Genomic DNA, 20,069 nt, shown 5'->3' on the forward strand with positions numbered 1-20,069 from the left:
AGGTAGGGACAGGGGAGAAAAAGAGAACACAAGAGGCCACATTAATGCAATATTGTCCATTTCCCATCACATATTCTCTGCTGTTGGGTCACTGTGAACACACACAGAGAACAGGTTTTCTTCGTGGTGAGTGTGTAAACCTTTATGTTAGACAGATGTGGGATGGAATTTCTGGGCAAGTTAGTTCATGCCTGTGAGCCTCAGCTTTTTAAAACCTGTAAATCAAGAACAATAATGGTACCTATGTCACAAGGCTATTGCAAAGATGAAATGGGTAAATGTGTGGAAAACATGTCACACACGAAGATCACGGAGGATGCAGGACTCAGTAGGTGTCAGCTGTCAGTGGGTCCCTGCTCGACAGTCACAGAAGCTAAGAAAACATTTGGTAATTCTGACAGAACTTCAAAAATACCTTGATAGGAACCATGTTGGGACCTGAACTATTTAACAAGGATCAAACCACAAATATGTGGAGATCATTATCATATACATAACTTCTGAGTTCTGGCCCTTTTAAAACAAAGAGAAACATTTCAGGCAAGGGAGAGAGGCTTTACAAGTAATATATAGCTAGGTGTCCTTTGAACTAGGCTAGCTCAATGATCCACCTGTCTCTCTGATGGGATTTATTGTATGGCTCTACCATATAACACTTACTAATTTGACACATCCTCCTTGCGTGAAAAACAAGGAAAATAAAATCCAACTTTGCTTCCTTGACTTGCTTCATCATTATTAATCTTGCTACTCCCAATGATAAAGGTACTTATAATGACATCTTTATGGAGTACTTTTAGTTTACAAAGCATTTTGGGCATTACCAATAACCCTGCAAGACATAAATTAATCCCACCTGCAGCTTCCAATTCTGTTCCATTAATTTACTTCTGAAACTAAGTAAATGAATGCCTATAGCAAAGTTGGCTGATTCTTAAATTTTTTCAGATGGCATTGGTATTTGTCCAAAGCTAAACCCCTTCCTTGTTTCCCCTCCCCCAATCAGACTGTTTAGCTACCTCCTGAAAGCCATTTGAAATACTTTGTCTCCACACATGTCTCTAAAAGATAGACTCTTGGGCTATTTAATCTTCTGGTGTGAGGTGCCCAGGGGTAAGGAAAGGAAAATCATGGTTGAAGGTAGTGATATCTCCATTCTTGGCATTAATAAATAAAACATAGACCTTGTAATTTTGGTATCTGCTCTTATCCTATATTTAGGTGGCTTATTTTAGCTTGAACAAAAAAATGCTAATGTCTAAATTACTGAAATAGGAAAGTGTCTTTGTTCACTTGATAGCTGAGAAGTATCTGACAAAAATGATTTGCCTGAAAACCTCCAAAGGTAGTCTATTTGTTTTCTAAAGACAATACTTAAAATAATTTGGAGAAGATCCTTTGTGCATGGGCAGTCCTCAGAGCAACTCGCTGTATCTATTTATCATTAAATCACACTCAGCTCTGGTTAAGAGTCTACTTTTGCTGAGCTCAGCATGCTGGCACGCACGTCATTGGTTCATTAACCTGCACAGACCATTTTAAGCCAAACCTGAGTTACACAGATGTGAGAAGATGGATGAATGGGGTCCTAAAATTTTTTCTTCCTGAGGGAAGTGATAGAGGAAGGAAACACAACTATTTCAATCATTGTGCATCCAGGGGCATTCACACTCCTGACTGAGTATGGAGGACTGGTTTGTGACCTTGGACATTTCAGCTGCAGTATTTTTCAGTTTTTGTTGTTACTGACATTTAAAAAATTCTATCAGATAAATTTGAAGGTGTGGATTCATCCTACATGGTTTCTGAATCCATGAGTCCTGAATGAAATACAAGATGTCCCCGTCACATTCAGGGAGCATGGACAGCTCCTCCCCCACCCCAGCACAGCCTCTCTGACTTGCCCCAGGGTGCTGTACAAACACTGTTGTTTTTCATCTACTTCACGGTGTGTAAAATGACAGGAGTCACTACCATATATAACCAACCACAACTTGTCAAGGAAACCCTTTGGCATGATTTTATTTCTAATTATTTCCAATAGGGTTCACTGACATTTTACTGGACAGGTGGAGATTTTTCATTTAGTCTATTTATTAACCTATTTGGAAGCATACATTTTAATTTATATTTTTGACCATCCATGTGGAGAAAAAAATCAAGTAAAATTATTCCATAGAGAAGACGTCTGGATGAAGTTTGTTAATTCTTTTAAGGGCATACGATTGTTTTAGCCTTCCATTCTGCTGCTGAGAAAAGCTGTCTTCTCATACTGGAACTGGAGCCCTATCTTCATGTAAAATTTGGGTAGCAAGAATAGCTTTTTTCCTTGTGTTCATAAACTTTGAGGCTAACTGGGTGGGAAAAAAATCTAGGAACACAATAATTACAGCCACAAGTGACCTTGTGAGGCTAATAACAAGTCCAGGAAAGGAGACATTAGGTTGCACTGGGCTTGCCAGGGAAAGCCTGATATAGGAAGTGAACATTCAGGATTTGTTCTTTAGGTCAGGGGAGCCCCAAGATCAACCTGGTATTTCACAAAGAGAATTCTGGAGCCTCCAGAAGGAAAGTTTCGGGGGCACCTGAGTGACTCAGTCTTTTAAGTGTCTGACTCTTGATTTCAGCTCAGGCCATGAGATCCAGCTCCACATCGGGCTCCACAGTAGGCATGGAGTCTGCTTAAGATTCTCTCTCTCCCTCTCCCTCTGCCCCCCACTCCATCACATGCCCTCTTTCTCTCAAAAAGAAAAAGAAGAAGAAGAAGAAGAAGAAGAAGAAGAAGAAGAAGAAGAAGAAGAAAGAAGAAGAAGAAGAAGAAAGAAAGAAAGAAGGTTTTGGAATAGAAACACTAAAGGTTGGAGAAACACTCACTCTTTTTCTTGACAATAAATCTGTCTCTGAACTTCTACTGAAATTGTAAGCACCACAACTCAAGGTGGCTTGTGCCCATAATTGTTCTATGTCACATATTTCCTTTGTTCCCCATGTTTCTAAACAACAGAAAGAGTGAAAAAGCCATTCTTGCTACCAATAAGAGGGATCTTGACACCCCCTCCTCCCACCCCCACCCCCACCCCATTCAAACTTTTGGGTCTCTAAGGTCTGAGATTTCTTCAGAGATGAAAGAAATTAATCCTCTTTAGGAATGAATTCCCTTTTTGTGCCACAGTGGTGATGAGAAAAAGTTGCAAGGTGGGTCAAACTGCAATTATCACAGCCTAACACCATGAAGGGGATCAAATTGGTTTGGGTTTGGGTTTTGGTTTGGTTTGATTTCAGAGAGAAACAGAGGCGAGATTCTTCTTGGGCTAAGGAGGAGAGTGGCTGCCCCCCTCCCCCCAGATGGATGCCATCTCTTTAGGAACATGGAGGAGGAATGTTCTGCTGGGGCTTCAGGACATTAAGAGCACCTGGAGCCCAGTGGCACCCCTGTGGTGTGCTGGGATGCTGTGTGAGTACAAAGAATATCATAAGCAGACAGGCCTAACCTTGGGATTGAGTCTGGCAGGAGACAGAAGAGCTTCCTGTCTTAGGATGAACTGCTGAGGTGCACAGAAAGGCCAGTGGCACCAGCACCCACTGTAGACTGAACCACTCCCCCTTTCTCTGGATTTAATTGGATTAAAAATAAGTGAATGGTATGGCACACACTGAAAGTCATAGAATGATTCATGCTGTTTAACAAGCAACTGTAATTTTCAGGACAAAAAAGAGGACTTGTGACCTGGGTCAGGGACAGGATGGCAGTCAGGATGGAGAACTCTAAGATGGAACTGAGAAGTGAAGCATTGGGGGTGATGGAGGAAAGAGGATTCAGGAGTCTCCAGCTGGGGCAATGAGGTGAGTAGTGACAATCAAGTGAATTTTAGAGTTCAATGATTATGGACAAGTTGGATTTCTATTGTATTTCTTCACCCATGAAAAAAAAAGCCATGCAAAGTTAGTTAGTTTTATATGGGAGAATAGCACAGCCAAATCCCATCAAGGAAAGAAGATGCTCATCAGGTTCAAAAGACACCTAGATTTGTGAAAGCAAAGCAAATGCTTCAGCCTGCCTCCATTTGAAAGAAATATGCTCCCCATCGTCCACTGTCACAGAATCACATCTTAAAAAAAGAAAAACATGTTGCTCCTTCAGATTGAAACAAAACAAAACAACTCTGCTGCCATTAGCACCACTGCCAACAAACAGATCACTCTGTTTTGTTCAAGTTCCCAGTAGAAATGAATACTTGGGTCCTTTCTTCTATGTTACTTAGCTTCTGATGAAAATAACTTTATTTTTGATAGGCAGTACTGGTATGGGATGACTAGTGGAGTTACTGTAATTGTGTGAACAATACACCGTGTTTCCATCAATGATTCAATGATAGACTAACTGTAACCTTACTCTGCTACCCTTGGTTGAGCCTGTGTTCTAAGTTCAGAACCTCTAGAAAATTGCGAATTAAAATTATTTTCTCTTTCTAATCTCCTTTCTGAAGTCTTCTGTTTAAAGTGTTGGGTCCATGAAGGTGCAGATGACCTCAGGAGACCCAACCAACTGTGCTGCCCAAGAAGGGCACTTTTAGCAGAGCTCTGATGCAGACAAGGGCTGGTGGAAATTTCAGGATGGTGCAACAGGGCTCTGCTCTCATTGACTTCTTCAGCTTCTGTGTTATTTGCTTGCTTGCTTATGACTCTGTTTCTATTTCTGTCTCAGGACTAAGCCTATTTCTGGAATTGATTTGTGTGCCACCACTTAGTTTCCCCACTGGTTGTAGCGATATTGAGTAGTGGTTTGTGGTCTAACCACCTGTGCTCTGTAAGGTAGCAGACAACAGAGCCGTCACTTGAGTCCCTTCCGATTATGTATCTCTTTTTGATCACGAGATGGAGTCCTCTGTATAGCTGGTCCTTGTGATGGCTCAAAGGTCTTTGTAAACTTAAATCTCTCAAATCAACTTTAGAGAAAAGATAATTTTTAAAAAGGCTAAAATGAAGAGCAGTGTTGGGTCAGAAACATCATGGCTGCTTTGTCTCTGAGGTCTAAGCTCTTTGGCTTCTTTGTTTCTGGGGTTTCTAAAGTTGGCCTGTGAGTTTTTGCTGAGATGCTCTAAATTTACACTTTCTGTTTCAATTTTTAAAAATATTTTATTTATTTATTCATGAGAGACACACACACACAGAGAGAGAGAGAGAGAGAGAGGCACACAGACACAGGCAGAGGAAGAGGCAGAGGGAGAAGCAGGCTCCATGCAGGGAGCCTGACATGGGACTCAATCCCGGGACTCCAGGATCACACCCTGGGTTGAAGGCGGCGCTAAACTTCTGAGCCACCTGGGCTGCCCTCAATTTTTTTTTTTTTTTTACTGTGATATAATACACATATCCTAAAATGTACCATCTTATCCACTTTTAAGTATGCAATTTGGTGATATTAAGTAAATTTGTATTGTGCAACTATCACCACCATCCATCTCCAGAATTGTTTTATCTTGCAAAATTGAAACTCTGTATCATTAAACTATTACTACCTATCCTCCCATCCTCCTATCAATGAACATTCTACCTTATATCATTAAGATTTTGACTACTCTAAGTATCTCGTATAAGTGGAATCATATAGTATATATCTTTATGTGACTGACATATTTTACTTAGTATAACATCCTTGAGCTTCATCTATATTGTAGTATATATCAAACTTTCTTTTCAAGGCTGAATAATATTCCACTCATGCATATGCCTAGCCCTTTTTGCTTCTCCATTCATTTGTTGATGGCCACTTGAGTTGCTCCCTCATTTTAACAATTGTGAATAATGCTGCTGTGAACACTGGTGTGCAACTATGCTTTCACTTTCCATTTGTTTCTGTCTGAGTTAAGTAGAGCAGTGGAAGGAACACCCCAAGGCAGAGTCCCAAGTCCTTGAAGGGGAATGATAGAGACAAAATCTGGAGGCAAGGACAGTGATAAATAAGCTACTCTTTCGAAGCCTGAGGGCACAACATCCTGACCTTGTGCCTTCCAAGACCTCGGAGCTGATGGACCAAAGAGCCACAGGTGCAGATCATATGCTCTCCTCTTCCACTTCTGCCCCAGGGTAACTCCTAAACTCATTGTAATACATTCGCATTGTGGGAAACAGCCCTGACCCATGGAGAAGGGTGCCATGACACCTCATGTACAGACCTCATAGTGTCAAAAACTTACCCTCCCAACCTGTGGGAGGAGTTTCCCAAAGGATTGAAATAGTTTCCATTGGAGACTACTCCACTATACGTCACAGCTCAGAGAGACTCAATAACATCCAATCCCAAAACAACCTACAGGCCATTTCCATCTCATAGAACTTGTCCAGCTCTCCCACTTTGAGAGTGAACTTCCATTTTAATAAATTGCTTTGTGCTTGCTACTTTCCTTCTGGCTGTCTTTATTCTGAGCACAGATGCCCACATAAATCTTCTTATGGGGAATCCAAGGATCAAGATCTGTATTCACACAATGCAGACTGTCTCTCACCAGTAATATCTGGATCTAGAGTGAGTCTCTTGTAGATGGCATATAGTTGGATCGCGTTTTTAATTTTTAAAAAAGATTTTAGATTTTATTTATTTACTTATGAGAGACACACAGAGAGAGGCAGAGACATAGGCAGAGGGAGAAACTGGCTCCCTATGGAGCCACATCACTGATTGACATCAGTCAATGTGGGACTTGATCCCAGGATCCCAGGATCACGACCCGAGCCAAAGCCAATCAATCACTGAGCCACCCAGTGCCCCGATCATGTTTTTTAACCCATTCTTTGTTTTTTTTTGACTGGAGAGTGTAATCAATTTGTATTTTTAAAAAAATCACTGATAAAGAGGGGTTACTTGTCTTAGTTTTCTACTTGTTTTGTAGTTCTTTTTTTTAAAAAAAAGATTGTTTTATTTATTTGAGAGAGAGAAAGAGAGCACTCATGAGCAAGGCAGAGCGAGAGGGAGAAGCAGACTCCCCACTGAGCAGAGAGCCTGACATGGGGCTCCATCCCACAACCCTGAGATCATGACCTGAGCTGAAGGCAGACACTTAACTGACTGAGCCACCCAGGTGCCCACCTTGTAGTGATTTTTGGACTCTCATTTCCTGCATTCCTGTCTCTTTTGTGTTTATTTGATTTTTTTGTAGTGAAATGTTTTAATTTTCTTCTCATTTGCTTTCATATATATTCTATAACTATTTTTACTATGGTTACCATGGGGATTACATTTAATATCCTAAAGTCATAAAATTCTAATTTAAATTTATACCATTCTACTTCAATAACATAAAAACTCTGCTTTATTTATAGCTCCATCCCCACCCTTTTCAGTTATGGATATCACAAAATTCCATCTTTGTAAATGTCATATGTCTAAAAACAAAATAATTGGTTTTTTGAATGTATCAGTCTCTTGAATCATGTAGAAAACATGGAAAACAAGATTTACAAACTTCCAGTGACAATAATACTAGCTTTTATAATTACCCATGTATTTACCATTACTGAGATCTAAATTTCTTCATATAGTTCTACTTACTTTATTCCAAACTATAGGACTACCTTTGGTTGCAGGGAAGTTCTAGTGATAAACTCCTTGGGCTTTTATTTACCTGGGAATATCTTTCTTTCTTTTGCATTTTGGAATACAGGATTCCAGATTGGCAAGTTTTTTTTTTTTCTTTCAGCACTTTGAAAATACAGCCCATTGCCTTTCAATCTCCAAAGTATCTGATGAGAAATCTGCTTATAACCTTTTTTGAGGAGTAATGAGTCATTTTCTCTTTTGCTATTTTAAGATTCTCTCTGTCCTTGTCTTTGGACAGTTAAATTTTTTTTTTATTTTTTAAAGATTTTGTTTATTCATTCATGAGAGACACAGAGAGAGAGAGAGAGAGACAGACAGACAGAGACAGAGACACAGACAGAGGGAGGATCAGGCTCCCACAGGGAGCCTGATGTGGGACTTGGTCCCAGAACCCCAGGACCACAACCTGGGCCAAAGGCAGACACTCAACCACTGAGCCACCCAGGTGCCCCATGGCACCTTTGGACAGTTTGATTATGTATCTCAGTGTGGGTCCTTTCAGTTTATCCTACTCAGAGCTGGTTGAGTTTCTTGGATGTTTAGATTCACATCTTTCATCGAATTTGGAAAGCATTCAGGCATTATTTCTTCAAATAATCTCTCTGATCCTTTCTCTCCTCTCCCTCTGGGACTTCCACACTGTGCATGTTGGCCTGCCTGATGGTGACTCACAGATCTCTCAGACTCTGTTCACTTTTCTTCAATTTTTTTTCTCTCTGTCCCTAGGTCTTGAGGAGTTCGGCTATCTTGTCTTCAAGTTCATGGATTCTACTGCCTACTCAAATCTGCCTTTGGATCCCTCGAGTGATTTTTTCATTTCAGTGATTGTCATTTTCAGCTCTAGAATTTCTTATTTTAATTCCTTTTAGGTTTTCAATCACTTTAATGATATTTCCATTTAATTCATTCATCATATGCTTGCCTTTCTTCACATCACCTCTTAATTCTTTGAACATCTTTAAGATAGTTGTTCTAAAGTTTTTGTCTAGTAGGTCTGCCATCTGGTCTTCTCAGTTTTGTTGTTTTAATTTTTTCCTTTGAATGAACCACACTTCTGTTTCTTTGTATGCTTTATGATTGTGTGTGTGTGTGTGTGTGTGTGTGTGTGTAAATGTAGACACTGGAATCGAATCTAATCTACTCATGTAATATTGGAAATCAGATTCTTCCCCTTCCCCGGGTTTGCTGCTTGTTTTTGTTCTATTTTTATTTGTTATAGGCTGTCTCTGTGCAGAGGATCAACCTGAGGTACAAATTTAAGGTCCTCTCAGATCTTTTCTGAACTTGTACCTTTTCTGGGCATGTGGGGGACTGTTAATTTCCTTTGCATATGCATTTGCTTTTGAATGTCCCAGTTTTTAAAGTCTGGTTCCCAAAAGGGGAGAAAAAGGAACCAAAGAAGAAGGAAGGGAGCCAACTCTAAATCCCCAGGAAGTCACCTCAGCCAGAGGGGAAGGGGCTTGCAGCAATGAGAGGTGTGCAAAAAAATGGCTGTCTGCCTCTGTGTCTGCACCTCCGTGATCAGAAGTAAAAGTGATTATAATGCAGATCCCTGATGTTTAGAGCACAGGGTCCTTGCTGCCCACCCTGGTTCCCATCAACTGCATGCAAACTGCTCAGGAACACATATATAGCTGCCAGCCAAGTTGATCTAGGTGAGGGATGGGCAGCTGCTACTGTGCTAAGAGCTAAAATTGACTAAAATTGATCACTATTTACCCTCCAAGCTTTCCCTTGAAAGTTGCAGGCCTTTATTAGACTCCAGAGTTACAAAATACATCAGATATACTCTGGGAATGTGAAGAACCAGACACCTGTGCTTCCTACTCTGCCAGCTTGTCAGAATCCTCTCCCCAGTCTGAAATTACTTTTGATCAGTGGGTGAAGTTATCGAAGTGAGGTGATGATCTCCAGGTGATTGTATGTCTGTAGGTAAAAGTGAAAAGGGCTTTGTCCCCTTTGCAAAAGGGAGATTATTAGTCTTTTTACAATGCTCTGTAAATAGCCATAGCTCCTTCTGGAATGTGGCTATCACCTTTTCTTTCTCTTTAGGGAATTTTTGGAGCTAATGTATCATAAGAATCTGTCACTGTGTAACTATAAGGGTATCTGATATAGTTTATTATAAAAGAGGAGAAAACATACAAAAGCCCCCTATATTTTAAAACTGTGGTTTATGTGGCTTATAGACCAAGAGGTGAAACGTTCAAGATAGTATTGCTTGGCTCTTGAAAAAATTTGAATGATTGTTCACATGGGAAAGTTCTGAACCAAGCTGCAGTTATTTCTTGTCTTTACACACTAAGGACTTATATCTTGCATCCCCTGAGAACTCTTTTTTGAAACTGCCTTCCCCATATCTACAACCCACAGTCAAACTAATAAATCTTTTAAAAATGTCTTTTACATCTAAAACCATCTTAGGGCTTTCCCAGACTGTTGCTGGGTAGTATCATAGAGTTTTCTTCCTCACCTCATGCAATAAAGATGCTAGAATTGGCATTCTGCATGTTTTCATTCAGTTTAATACTGGTGTGAGAGATGGCCTATTTATCAAGCTTCCAATACAAAAAGACCTGGCAAATGAAAATGAGGGAAACTCCACCTCCACTTAATCATGGCAAGTAATATGATTATGCCCCAGCACTCATGAATTTTCCATTTTGGTTAAAAGCATGTTTGCTTTTATGTTAAAGAATGGAACATTAATAGTCAACAGGCTTTTGAAGGAAAGAGTCCATTTCTAGGTTAAAAAAGACTTTTCAAAATGGAATATTAGCCATCCGAAAGGATGAAGATTTACCATTTACATCAACATTGATCGAACTGGAGGGTATTATGCTGAGCTAACTAAGTCAATCAGAGAAAGACAATAATCATATGGCCTCACTCATATGTGGAATATAGGAAATATTGCAAGGGATCATAAGGGAAGAAGAGTAAACTGAATGGGTAAAAATAAGAGAGGAAAAGAAACCAGGAGAGACTCTTAACTCTGGGAAACAAATTGAGGGTCCCAGGAGGGGAGGTGGGGGATGGGATAACTGGCTGATGGGCATTAAAGACGGCACATGATGTGATGAACACTGTGTATTATACATAACTGATGAATTACTGAATGCTGCATCAGAAAGTAATGTACTGTATGTTGGATAACTGAATTTAAATAAAAATTAAAAATAAAAAAAAGAGATTTTTAGTTGGTGGTAATCCTAATATAATCTTTATGGGATAGATAATGAGATCCTGGAAATCTTCAGTACCCTCACTGTCCATCATGGATACTTCCCTTCATGCTAGTCACCAACTCCTTATAAAACTAAACTCGTCTCAATTTTATTATTACTGATTGTGATGAGAAATCAGAGTCATTCAGCCTTATCATCAAGAGAGGTGCTGTGATTTTCTCTCATGCTTGCCCAGAGACCCCTGACAGAGCTACAGATCTGTAATTGGGTCTGTTGGAAGAAACATCAAAATACTGATTAAAGAACTCCAACAGGTACTCTTAACATTTGATACAATAAATAAATAGGCTCTTGGCTACAGGTACCCCGTAGAGGTGATATCATCACCATGGAGGGGTAACTCTCACACTGCTAAGAGATTCAATCAGGATTTCCAGAACTCATTCACTTTGAAATACTGCTAACTGTAACACTCAAGATCAAGAGAATGAGGATTAATACTTAGGCTAAATGAAACAAATTTAATTGCGATTAATGTTCTATTTTGAATTGGGCATGTTATAAAAGCTTCTTTCTCTCTACTTCCTCTGTCCCAAATGCTTGATTTAACAGATTATGCTTATAAAAACTAGATGAAACATTCTTTAAATGAAACCTTGTTCTAATTAATCTTTCAGAATTCAGAAAAATACATTATAAATTCTTAAAATAGTAAGATAATAAATTATCTGTGAAAGTTATAAATCCTGTAAACATAATTTACAGTCAGTTACTAACAGAAGGTTAATAATTCTGTAAACATAACTACAAATGTTGATTGGTCTTGTCTATACAACTTAAAACTGTGGTGAAATAATATAAGAAAAATGCCTTGACTAATCCATTTACTTTATTTGACCCTAGGTTTTCACAGATTGAACTAGAATCTGTTCTCCTTTCTAGTAGAACATAAATGAAAAAAATCAGATCTGTACCCATAACCATGCCATAGATGTCACATTTAAAGGCAAATATAATTTAATTAGGTATGACAAGCCCATTAAAAAAAAACATGCATTTCGTAGGCGGAATTAAAGTCTACAACATCCTCTCAGGCTTGTCTTGTGCTGTATGGCTTAAGGAACCCCATCCACAGGCAGCATGGCCAGAGCATTGAGGAGTTATAGCTCAGAGAGACAGAATATTCTGAGTTATGGTTGTGGAGGTGAAGACTGGCAAAAGTGACTCTGACAGTCTTGGGTTACTAATCCCAGTAGCTGAGAGGAAAGGGAATAAAAAATTTTCTGCTACATGAAGTGACCTAGTTTACAAACCCAGGTGCTGTAAAACAAAACAAAAGTTAACTCTCAAGATTTATTATCATATAGGTCTAGTTTGGATAAACGTGTAAAGATGTCTTTGTGAATGAATCCACACTGCTTGCTACACCCGTGTCTTTACAAATGGTCAAATAAAGTAAATCATCAAACAGATGGTCACAAATAAGAAAACAGCTGAGTAACACCTGCATCTTAGGAGCAGAGCTTCTGGATCAGGAGGCACCGTGAAGGTGCATGGGTAACTCAATCTGCCTCCACCATGACCCTGCGCTTGCTGTGTGCTTGTCACAGCAGAGAATCGGGAGAACAGGACAAAATAAAAAAATCAACCCGGGAAAACAAAAAAAGAGAGAGAGAGAGAAAAGAAAAAGAAATACAGGATGGCCCTTCTCATCCTAGTCCCAAATAATGACTCTGAGTCATTTGCTATCAGTTGCTGACTTGCCGAATCAACTTCTCTCTGACATGCCAATACCAACATGCGTCAGGTGATATGATTATCTTGTGAGAACACCACTGTCGAGCTTGAAATGACCAGTCATAACCTTATAAACCATGGTAAAATTGTACTTTTTTATTCTAAATGTGGAAAGCTGGTTCTTATTAAGTCTGGATGCCTTGTAACATTTTGTAGGTAAAAATTCATTCCTCTTGATGCTTCTGCCCCTACATTTTCCTTTAACAGACTGGAAAATAGTTGTGCAACATCAGCCCTCTGGTCTGATCATGTCAGTCCCTTTTTCCCTGAATGGGACCTTCTCATTTCCACCTCTGTCCCTTTGCTCCTTCTAGGTTGGAATAAATATTTAATGAGATGTATTGATGTTTCTAAAATGTGAACCATAATGAACCTTGTTTTATGGATCTGCCAGATGCTTTAATTGATTAAATAAAGATTTATCCAAATAGAGGAAGAGAGAGAGAAAAAAAGTCATCGTAAAATGGGATCAGCTAGGGCCAAGCAATCAGTGGTTGCTGTGAGCAGAGGCTGAGACAAATTCTGGAAGAAATGCAAAAATTCCTTCTGCTTTTTTCTAATAACTATGATTTTAAAAAACAAGCATAGACTTACAACACATATAAGGACCTATTTCATATGCCAGAATTGGTAAGCAACTGGTCTGGGAAAATGATTCAAATGATAACTCAACCCTCCAAATGGAAATAATATTAAACAAAGTAGAATTTTATAGGTCATAGTGTATGGTGTGCAGTTCTCTTAAGAATTATTACCTCCAAATAAATAACCTATTCCATCTGTTTGGAAGACAAAAGGAATTGTACTTTTTAGTACCTTAGGACCTTATCCAGAGGATTTCACTGAATTAGATTTTGAGAAATTCTTATACTTCTTGAGAAGTAAGGCAATGAGTAGAAATATGGACAAGGAGGTGGCTAAGATAAGCATATTTAATTTTTATAAGAATTGCTCTAAAAATAAAAAAGGCAGTTAATTAACAGGAAGTTTGCTGAAGCATCTTTTGAACTAGAAAGAAACTGATTTTTGAGAAATATTGAAAATGAATCAAGTAACTGATTTGACACATTATAACAGGATTTAAGTGATTTGATTAAATATTCAGTATGATAGCTAAAAAAAAAAGTTTATCTCAATTCACTGTCTAATTTTAGCAGAAACAAGGTAAAGGTGAAAACTTTAAACTTACTGATCCTAGCCTCAGGGGAGATACTCTGGAGGCCTTTTTATTTTTAGGTCAAGATTGTTATCCAACAAAGACCCAAGAACTCTCCTAGGATGAAAATTTTAGAAGACAATAGAGTGAGAGACAAGATGAGATCACATTTTCATAAGCAAAATTTGTTTTTAGGAACAGAAAATGAAGACAGTAGTCCTCCTACCTGACACTAGCACATTAGATAACAGTAATACACTGATGAATGCAGGTAATGACAAATTACAACACTGCATTCCCTTGTTCTTGCCTTCTCAAATTCATTGACCCCTCAGCCAAAATAAAAATCAATGAAGGTCCCAAAGAGAGAGAATCAGCTACAGGTTTTCTTCACATACTACTGCTCACAGATTACATTATAGAGTAGCTTAACTTTCTTAAGAAAAGTCACATCTACTCTTTCAATTTCTGTTTTGCATCTCCCTAGGGGTATAACAAAGGCAGGTGCACTTCCAGTTTACATAGAAGACGAAGGCAGTCCCAAGAGGTTAGACGATGTGTGTAAGGCTGCAGAGCTGTCTTCTGGCTTTGGTACCTCTCTGTGAGTTTCCTGGCTAAAAGCTCCTCTCTCAGACCAGCCCTCCTCCCTCCTGCCTCTGAGCTCTTTCCACAGATATAATCCTTCTTCTTAAAAAAGTTTTAAAACTGGAGTATAGTTGATACACAACGTTACATGAGTTTCAGATGCACAACATAGGGATTCAACATCTCCATGTTATGCTGTACCCACCACACATGCATACAGAGGTATAATCTTCACCACCTGTATGACACCCGCCCTGAAACTCATTTATTCAGTCAGTCATTCTATGACATTCATTGGAGTTGTGTCTAGTTAGCTTACATATGTAACTGATCTTTCTAGCAATAATATAAATGGAGGACTGAGCGATACCTAATAACATGTTTACTGACACATCACTAAACAATTTACGTTTGACTATACAATGTAAGAAGATGCAACAATAGTGCTTGGATGGACGAGAATTGGCTTCACACCCATCCTGCTGCTATTAACGTCCTCTATGACAGATCCCAGGAATACTAGTGCTACAGGATGCTGTGTTCTAGAAAGCGTTTCTCTGTAGCGTTTTGTGGGAAATGCTGTGCTTAACATTCAACTCAGAGATTTTCCATGTATATTAGCAAAGTAAAGTCTCTGCCAATCCTGTTAGACAAAATAAAGCCACTAGGTGAACTTAGTTTAACAGAGAGTTTCCCAAATGTATCTGAATAAGGAAATAATTTTGTGCATGCCACCCATTCCCTTCTCGGAGAACTGGGTTTCTGAGGGATGCCCCCAGGTTGGCTCTGCCAAATAAGGTGACCAACATTGCTGTTGGTGTTACTCTGCTTACTTATCACTGAGTATCCACAGATCTTCAGCACCAAAGAAATCCCAGTTTCATAACAACTTGATTTAATGTTGATAAAATCAGAACTGAAAGAATTGCTCTGATTACATAAAAGAGATGGCCAGAGACAATGCACAGTAGTGTATTTTAAGTAATGGCTGATAGGAGCAGCTTGCCCTAAATACACCTTATTCGTAACTGCGACTCTCTTGTTCTGATTTCATGCCCCCTCCCCCAACATCCATACTTTGTTCACAGAGTTTCATAAACCAGAGAGATAATTGTCACAGAACAAGGATATAGAGTTCTTACCGTTCACCTTCTCTGTTAACCAAGAGGCTGCTTCTGGAGGAATTCCCAGTATAGGTTCTCAAATAGAGGAGGTTCATTGATTGAAATTCACTTAATTTTGTTCCCCAAGTTGCTTTTCTTCCTAGTACCAACCAGCCAAGCCAAGTACTGATTTCCACTAGGCAATTCTAATTCCAATTTAAATTACTGAGCTGAAGTTTGGATGCCAATGGATCTTATCTGGCTTTGGGTGACAGGTTCCCCAGGGTCTGACTTTGCTTAGATGATCTACCTTCGTAGCTGAAATAAGCCTCAGATGACAAGTAACTCAAGGCAGCTTGAAGCTGTCTGACTCATCAATCAATCTATCGCTTTAACACACATCATGGGCCCTAAATTATATGCCCAGGTCTGAACATGTTCCAGATCTTATAAAATTCCTGTCTCCCTTATGTTTAGGAGACAATGTTCTTTATTAGAGACAAGAAAATTCAGAGCAGTCTTTGCTAACAAAGAACATTTCTTTAAGAAAACTTCTCATTTGTCCTGAGATTGATTTTTAATAGTATTAATTTACAAAACTTGATGTCTAGGTCAGAGCTTAATTTTTAGTTTCTGCCCGTGTTTTTTTTTTTCAGAGTAAAGAAATGTAGCATCTTTTGTATTTTTATTTTACACATAATTCCAAGTTCAACAGAAAGAACATCAGAACCCAAATATACTGACAAATTGTTTTAATAAAAATAATGTGTTTTAGCTATTTCTCTAAATTCCCTGGGTAGTGAAAACATTTCTCTGATTAATTCTAAAAATATCTTGGGCAACATAATATTACCTGTTTTCCTTTAATTAATTAACCACGGTGAACATTTCATATATGGATTGTTGGCATTTCTAATGTGTTCAGAACACCCGTGTTTATATTATAGGCTTATGGTTTGTGAGTGTACTACTAAATCTTAAAGGATTTATATTTCGATGAATTTAAAACTTCAATGAGTGTGTTTGTGCTATACTAAAAAAATCCAATAACTATTATAATTATATGGATTATTTACAACGTGATAAATGGGAATGAGATATGAAGATAAAGAATTTAAAAAGAAAAAATGTATATAAAGACAGAAGCAAAAAATGAGCCTAGAAAACCAAAAAATGGACCAAATTTTGTTTCTGACTCTCACTCAATCAAAATAACTTAATATTAGATCTGAACCCAGCTGATGACATATTTATAACAAGCAACATTTAATATTGCAAAATCCTAGGAAAAGAAAAAAAAGCTAGATAGTCCTTTGGTAATTTCTTTATTGTCATGGGATTTCATTTGTTGCAAAGGAGAAAGACGTGACAAATGGAAGAGATTGTACAACCGTTTAAACAAGTAGGAAACTATCACAGCCAGAGTTGAGGCAGGTCAGTTGACCTAAAGCCCAGCAAAGTGGCTGGTGTTTGAGTTTTCTTGTCTAAACTGTCACACAGTTTTTGGAAACTCTAATTGTCTAATCGTCTCATGTGCTATGGAGCCCAGGCAGGGGAGAGAGAGGCTGTCCTGCCTGTTTGTCTGAGAGCAACAAGTTGGCAGGCTCCCTCCCTGCATCTTCTTGCAGGTTGTACCTTGGACAGCAGCATCTGCCTGGCAGGAAATATGGTGATGATTCTCCTAGCTGTCCGCTCTCACTGCAGTGAGGTTTGCTAACGTGGGTCCATTCACTTGGTAGGAATGACTTCTTGATAGCGTCACCTTCTCAAATGGAGACATGAAGCATGCACTGCAGCTTCCTGCCCCAGCATCCTGATGAGTCTACTTCGGCATGATCCAAGAGGATTACCCAAGAGCCTACACACTGGTCTACAAAGAGTTTCAGTATTATTATTAAGGATCATGGTTAGCACCACCAAATCAAACCAAAACAATACAAACCATGCAAATCTAAACCAAGCATCAAGCACAAACGCGGTGTCTTCCTATTATAGAAATGCTTTCTATGTACATTTTGTAATCCACTATGAACAGTCTCTGCTACCCTATTTTCAAGTCCTTAGAGACTTCCAGTATGCTTCTAAGCATGTATGGGCTGTTAGCTTGCCGAAAAGCATGAAGATCAGTGGTGGTTGTTTGGCCTAACACAATTCCATTAAACGACAGAGTTCTCACAGCAACTCCTTTCCTTCCAGTGACGGATTGCAAAGGTCAGGCACAGGAGCTGAGTGATGGGGGGGGGGGGGGGGGGGGGACTGGAATAAATAGTGATGTTCAAGGAAGGGGCACAGAATCCTCTGGTGGTTCTGCTCTTCCTCTAGGAAGTCAAGCCAGAGCACAGTTGCAGAGGTTTGGGGACTTCAGGGCGGTGCCCACCTCGGCCACCATCAGTGACACCCGGGCTTCCTCGTGCTTGCTTGTTTTTTTTCCTTTTCCATTAATTTCTGCTTTAACAAATCACCACAAATGGGGGTGGTTTTAAAAATCAGAAATTAATTTTCCCACAGTTTTGAGGACAGAAGTCTGAAATCAAGGTGTCAGCAGGGCCACACCCCCCTGACGGCTCTCAGAGAGAATCCTTCCTGCCTCCTCAAGCTTCTGGTGGCTTGTGGCCTTTCCTGGTTTGGGGGTGCACCACTCCAATGTCTGCCTCCATCTTCTCTGTGTGTCTGCTCTGTCTCTTAAAAGGATGCTTATCTTTGGATGTAGGGCCCAGGGGGCTAATGTAGGAGGAACTTATCTCAAAATCCTTAACTCAGTGACATCTACAAAGGCTTTTTTTTTTCCCAAATAAGGTCACATTCACACGTTCCAGGGATTTGTGTTGGGGGTCCCCATACACCTCACGGCACCTTCCTTCCCCTCCCCCACCCTTCCTTTTTCTTGATGAGTGTTTTCTTTCTTCTCTTTAGTCAGAGACTGGGGCCTGTCATCCTTGCTGGTTTTAACCAGAGAGATTTAGTGCCTCACCTCATCCTGTGGTGAAAAGCAGTTGATGGTTTACTTGGTGTGGAATGGGGGTGAATACAGGGATGCTGCTACTTATAGCTGGAACTGTGCCAATCCCCCATTCATATGTTGAAGTTTTGGGCACCACAGCTTCAGAATGTGGACTTATTCAGAAATTGCAGATGTTATAAATTAAGGGGAGGTCATACTGCAGCAGGGTAGGTCTCTAATCCAATATAACTGGTGTCCCTAATACAAAGGAGAAATTGTAGATACACACACAGATTCCCATGTGAAGATGAAGGCAGAGATGAGGTGGTGCTTCTACAAGCCAAGGAATGCCCCAGATTTCCGGGAGACCACCAGATGCTGGGGCACACATGGAACAGTCTCCCTCACAGACTCAGAAGAAACCTGCCGAAATCATCTAGCCTCCAGAACCAGGAGACAAGAAATATACATTATTCAATCCACCCGGCTAGTGGTGCTTTGTTGCGCAGCCCTAGCTAACTGATACGCTGCTCAACATATGTGTTTGGCCCAAGTTTATAGAATAGCTACTTTGACGAGACCACAAATAATAGTTAACTATCTTTGTTTTGTTTGAAAAATATTCACACATCGTCAGGGTAGCTCCATGGAATTTGTCATTCTGCACTGAACATATTCGGGCGTCTCCCTGAGTAACATCCCCATCTCCTAGGTCTCTAAGATTAGTGTCTATGACAAAATAACAAAAGTAAATAAACATTAGTTAAATAAAGATGATGATGTATCAGCCCCTAACATCGGCTGCAAACATCGCTGTCATACCACTGGATTCCGCTTCACCCCGGCCCGCTAAAAAGACAACTCACTTTGCATTCGCCAGAGTCCACTACACACACACACCCAGTACCGACCCGGTGGCAAGCTCAAGACCAATTTCTCTAGAGCGTCTTGAACAGCAACACAAAGTCCAGGTGTCTTCCTGGGGATAATCTCCAACATTATCAGGAACAGAAAAGAAAGTTTAAAATATTGTCAAAAGAGTTCTTCCTTTCAACACTTCCTGACTTTTAGGAGGGTTGCTTAGGTAGGTGTCATTACTGTTGATACCTCTGCAGAGAAGGCCGGGATTCTCTCAGGTAGTGGTGACTGCACAGGATCTCATCTTGGAGCTCAGAGGTGACCAGCACCCAGGGCCTGCATGCGACACAGAAACCAGGCCACACCGGTGCCGGTCCTGGAAGATGAGGCCACAGAGGGGGCTGTGCCGTGGGGCTGAAGGGACACCTTCAGGAAGGAAGTCACCTAGCACAGTCCCTGCCCCCAACACCAACCGCAGAAAAGTGCTTTTTGTTTCTTTCCATGTCTTTTTCCATTGTGCTGGGCTCTGGGTTTGTAATCAGGCAACTACCCGCCAAGGGGTCTGTGGCCTCCCTGAGGGAGAGAGAATATAGGCAGATGTGCACGTGCGGAGGGACCGGAAAACATTCAGGACCACCGTGACTGTTCTCTGGAGGTCAGTAAAAACTGAAAAATCAACCGATTTCATTGTGTGACACAGTGGTATGGGTCTGAAATGTGTCTTCATACGTGCAAGTAACTTCTGTTTTTGTCGCAGCCAAAGTGACCTGGGACCCTCCTCCGCCCACACACGGCTCCGCTCACCTCCCCGACTAAGCTGAGTCCTCGGGGGGCCCCTGCAGTC

General features: G+C 40.1%; 1 protein-coding gene across 17 annotated transcripts in view; it reads right to left on the reverse strand.

The window, feature by feature from the left end:
- CTNND2 (catenin delta 2) overlaps nt 1–20,069 on the reverse strand; it is a 923,063-nt gene that overhangs the window by 49,399 nt on the left and 853,595 nt on the right. The gene's annotated exons all lie outside the window — the stretch shown is intronic.

The sequence above is a fragment of the Vulpes vulpes genome, chromosome 3 (genome assembly GCF_048418805.1).
Source record: "Vulpes vulpes isolate BD-2025 chromosome 3, VulVul3, whole genome shotgun sequence".
Lineage (NCBI taxonomy): Eukaryota > Metazoa > Chordata > Mammalia > Carnivora > Canidae > Vulpes > Vulpes vulpes.